This window comes from Emydura macquarii, unplaced genomic scaffold, assembly GCF_026122565.2.
Source record: "Emydura macquarii macquarii isolate MOO-44397 ecotype Brisbane River unplaced genomic scaffold, CSIRO-AGI_Emac_v2 contig_2403, whole genome shotgun sequence".
In the NCBI taxonomy this organism is placed as follows: domain Eukaryota; kingdom Metazoa; phylum Chordata; order Testudines; family Chelidae; genus Emydura; species Emydura macquarii.
The window spans coordinates 12,859-17,720 of record NW_027132540.1 but is presented as its reverse complement, the minus strand read 5'-3'; the positions used below and the strand labels follow the sequence as shown (position 1 = coordinate 17,720).

The 4,862-nt window shown below is 49.0% G+C and overlaps 1 pseudogene; it reads left to right on the top strand.

Annotated features, from left to right (window-relative positions):
* Window positions 1–336: 336 nt before the first annotated feature.
* LOC137161895 (olfactory receptor 10G7-like) lies at window positions 337–1,010 on the top strand (annotated as a pseudogene).
* The last annotated feature ends 3,852 nt before the right edge of the window (window positions 1,011–4,862 follow it).

The window sequence follows — 4,862 nt, the reverse complement described above, 5'->3', positions numbered from 1 at the left end:
TAGATTTCTTACATTGTTGGCTCATATTCAATTTGTAATCCATCTGGGGTAGTGGCTATCACTGGAGGCAGAATACTGTACTAAACTGATCTCTGAGCAGCAATATCTATGAAGCCACAGTGCTATTCTTTCTAAGAGTGAGGAATATGTAATCTGTCTGTCTGTCCATCTGTCTCCTCTTCAGTCACTTAACCAAGATTTACTTGTAAATTCACCATGCTGGATGTGCTTCTTCCTCACTAAATTATATTGTTTTCTTTTCTGTATTTAGACAAAATCCCGTAGCAGTAGGAACCGTTTTAGGGACAAATGACAAGGCAGAATGTCACACCTATGATGGAATTTACCCTCTTGGGATTTTCTGAGGCTCAGGAATGGAAGATTTATTTTTTCCTGCTCTTTCTAGCCATCTACCTGTTGACTCTGATGGGTAATCTTGTCATCTTGGTGACCATCAATCTCAGCCCTCAACTCCACTCCCCCATGTACTACTTTCTCAGTCAGCTGTCCCTCCTGGAAATCTGCTATTCCAATGTCACCCTCCCCAAGATGGTGGCTGACATCCTGGCTGGCTCCCATTCCATCTCCTTCATCTGCTGTGTGGCACAGCTCTATTCTTTCCACTTCTTCGGCGGTGCCGAGTGCTTCCTGCTGACTGTCATGGCCTATGACCGATACATGGCTATCTGTGACCCCCTGCACTACAGCAGCACCATGAACAAGAGGGCGTGTGTCTGGTTGGTAGCTGGGAAATGGCTGGCAGGCTCTCTCCATTCAGCGCTGCAGACGGCTCTTACGTTCCGGCTCCCCTTCTGTGGCCCCAATAGCTGGACCATTACTTCTGCGACGTGCCGCCTCTGCTGAAGCTGGCTTGTGCCGACACCTCTGTGAATGAGGCTGTCCTTTTTGCCAGTGTCGGGGTGGTGGCCCTGAGCTCCTTGGCCTTGATCCTGGGCTCCTATATCTGGATCATCTCGGCTGTGCTTTGGATGCAGTCCGAGCACCAATGATAGGATTAACTGGGACTCATGGGCTATATCCCCGGCTCTGGGAAGGAAGTACTGGGTTGGGGCTGAAGATGGGTATCTCAACAAGATAATTAGTCTTTGAAACAGCATTTTCACTAGCTAAAGATCTGGGTTAGGGTGTCTGACAAATCGGCAGAGAGATTTGCACCTGCAAAGGATGCTCAAAACAGTTGGCTGTATGTAGACATGTGCATTGTTGTTGTAGTTCACGTTGTTATAGTTTCGTTCCTTTCCCAGACCTGCAGAAGAGCTCTGTGTAACTAGACCACTTGTCTCTCTCACCGACAGATGCTGGTCCAAATAAAAGATATTACCTCCTCCGCCTCGTCTCTCTGCATGCAGATAGTTTGTTATTAGACAAGGTGCAAGTAGATGGCACTCAAGAACACATAGCATGGCTCCTGGCTTCAGTAGGACCGATCAAACTTACCGTTACCATATGCAAATGGTTTATTGCGGGCCAGCTGTGACTCAAGAGACCAGGATTCAAGTCCCAGTTCAGCCCTAGGCTCTATGGGTGACCTCTGGAATTTCAAAGGAGCCTAAGGGAGTACTGAACTGCGACGGAGTGCCCCAGGCCTTCGTGGCCCCCTACTGAAGGCCCCACAGTCCTACTACACCCCACCCCAGAGAAAGAGCAGCAAAGGTGGGTCCTCAATTCCTGCCTAGAGAGCCTGCACCGAAGCAGCCGATCAAAGCCCACAGGGCTCAGATAAAAGGAGCAGCAGGGACTTAGTGGGTCAGGACCAGAGGGGCAAAGGTGGGGGCTCTGCTCTGGCTGTAGTTACTGGCCCTAGGAGTGAGAAGACCTGAGAACTGTAACCCTAAAGTAACAGGTGGAGGTGAAGGGACCTGGTGGGAAGAGGCCCTGGGAAGCACCAGCAGCTCATTAAAGGCAGCAACACATGGCTGTTGTGTACAGGGTCCCTGGGCTGGAACCCAGGAGTTGTGGGAGGCCTGGGTTCCTCCACTGGTGAAGTGGCCTAAGCCCGGAGAAGGAGTCAAGTCTCCGTTAGAAGCCCGAGTCAAGGATGGTAACCTGGAGGGGGTGTCAGGAGCGGGGGGGGGTAGGAAATTGCAGTGTCACCCCCAGCCACTAGAAAGCACTCAGGAGGTGGGTGGCCTCCACCACAGGAGCCCAGGTCTTTTGGACAGTTTTGGGAGTATTGGACTTAATATGTCTGTCCTCAGTCTGTGAAATGGGGCTGATAACCCTTCCCTACCTCACAGGCATGAGGATAGATGGAGGGGGTGGGTCATAGAGGAACCAGAGACATGCATGCAACCAAGTAGAAATTTTATCCTTCAAAGTCGCCTGACTTCTCCCCTTGCTCTCCTCACTTCAGCCAGCTGCCAGGAAGGACCTTTGAAATAGCAGCTCTGGATGGGAATTTTCTTTTGAATTTTGTTGTTGTTTTTGGTGAAAAATGCCAATTCAGCAAAACCAAAACTGCTTGCAAAACAGTTTTGGGTTCAATGGAAAACACAGCTCAAAATATTTTGTGGTTAGAAAATTTTCTAGGTGGTGAAAGCCCCCTGTTTTAAGACTGTCAAACCAGAAAGTTTTGCTTTTTTTAAGTCAAAATGACTTCATTTTGAAATTTTAGTAAATATTCACTAAAAACGTTTTAAATGGAAAAAATGGTTAAAAATGAAATAAAACATTGTGAAATTATATTAAAAATTATCATCATTTTTGACTCACCCAAACAGAATTATTTTTTTCCAGATTTTTGGTACACAAAAGTTTTCGAGATTTTGACTTTTTTTCCCAATTGATGACAAGAAAAATGTCTAAATATCAAAAATTTTCATGGGATGGGAAAACCATTTCCTGCCCAGGCCTCCTTTGAAAGGAGACTTGTCCACGTATAGTCTGATAGACATGCACTTTAGAGTCGCTCATTACAACCAACAGTCCAAGTGAATTTGTTCAGCGTAAAAAGGCATAGGGGCATTAACTCCAATGGTGCATGGGTGAGTTATGCCAGCTGGGGCACGAGCTGCCTTACGTTAGAGCTGTCTGCATAACAAGCATGGAATTAACTAAGGGCTTATCTTCACTTACCTCAGAGATTCAGTGGCAGTTGACTGGAGTTCTGCAAGCTACGCAAAAAACTTGCGTAACTCCCATTGATTTCTGTGCTTCTGTTCTGCGCGCCGTCTTCACTGCACTGCGCGGTTCCCGTCGACACAGAGCTATGCCACTTGAGAAGTTGGTCTTAGTACGTTGATTTCTGGGTCGACTGAGCGGGTCTTCACTGACCGCTCAGTCAATCCAGATAAGTCGACGAATTTGCTGCCCTCCGTGAAGACATAGCCTAAGTTAGGATTTATCCAGGAAATGAAGGTTAAAACATCTGTTTTGACCAAAAAGTGCCATGAGTTCTCCAGGAGCCAAGGGCTGCATTTGTAACTGGGGCTCAGCTCTGACTTTCAGGAGAGCTCATCCCCTGCTGAAAGCCCACGACCGTTCCCTGCTTCCTTGCTGGGACAGGGGGTCAGCAAGATCTCAAAGAGAACAAGGCCATCTACTGAGCCCCCCACCATTTTCCCAGCAACACTGTGCTCCCCTAGCAGCTGGTTGGGACACGGCTCAGCACTGACTCCGAGCACAGAGCACATCCTACTGAATAACCCGTTCCACTCTGCAATACAGCACCTCCTAGCAGAGTGCGGGACTCAGAGAGGGAGGCCAGGCCTGGAAGATCAGTGCGAGCAGTTTTCTGTGAGAACTGCTGCATTAAATTAAGCAAAGACAGGAGCTTCAGTGTAATGTTCCTAGTTAGCACCCGGTGCAATCCGCAACACCAATCCGTTCCAGCAAAGCCCTCGGACTCTCCTCACTCAGGGACACATGAGCGATCTCCTTCGCTGATAATGCCCATGGGAGTTTACCAATGGGAGGGCATCATGATGAGCTTAAAAACACAGCAAATGTCCAGGATTTAATATTGGCAGAGCTGTGAGTGACCCAGGGAGTGCAATACACCAGGGGGAAAGGGGAGAGAACACAGGAAAGGGCACAGGGAGGGTGCAGGGTTATAAGAAGCTGCAGAGAGAAAGGAGACTCAGAGCTGAAGAAGAAATTTAACAGAGCAGAGAAACAGGCAGTTTCTCTATTTCTATTGATGGGATCAGCACCGAGGCCCCTCCAGCCAGGTTTCCCCCAGTGGCTGGTAGCAGCTTCTTCAGACACTGAAGTGGGCAACTCTGGGCTAATCACCACAAGAACGTTTACCCATAAACCCTTCCAGTCCGACGTTGGTTTCACCTGGGGGGACAAATCCTCCTTCTGTGTGAAGAGGTTGGTCAGGGAGATGTAAAGGGGTGAAGGGAGCTCTCAGAGCATAGGGCTCTGCCCATGGCCTCGCAGCTTGAACACCCTGCCAGGCAGTGTGTCCAGATGCAGGGATTCACAGCCTGCTCGGTGTTTAATGCCAGAGGAGACCAGCAGCAACATCTAGTCTGACCGGGACTCACCAGGCCACAGAAGTTCACCATAGAGGGCCGAGCCCAACAACTCATGCCTGTGGAAAGCCTGTCATCCGCAGAGGCAATCTTGACTTGAAGACCTCAAAAGCCAGAGCATGCACTGCTTCCCTTGAGCGTTTCTGCCAGTGGTACTCACCCTCCCGCATATAAATGTGGGCTTTGTTACTGACTGGAATTTGTCTCTGTTTAACGCTGGGGTTTTATTCCTGGATGCAGGAGAGGAGTGGAGGGTGGAGTGAGCTAGAGTGGGGGAGCAGGGAGCTAGGACTCCTGGGTTCAATTCTGGCCTCTACATAGCAGTGCGTTTTAGCCCAAACGCCCCTGCAAAGATCACTCCTT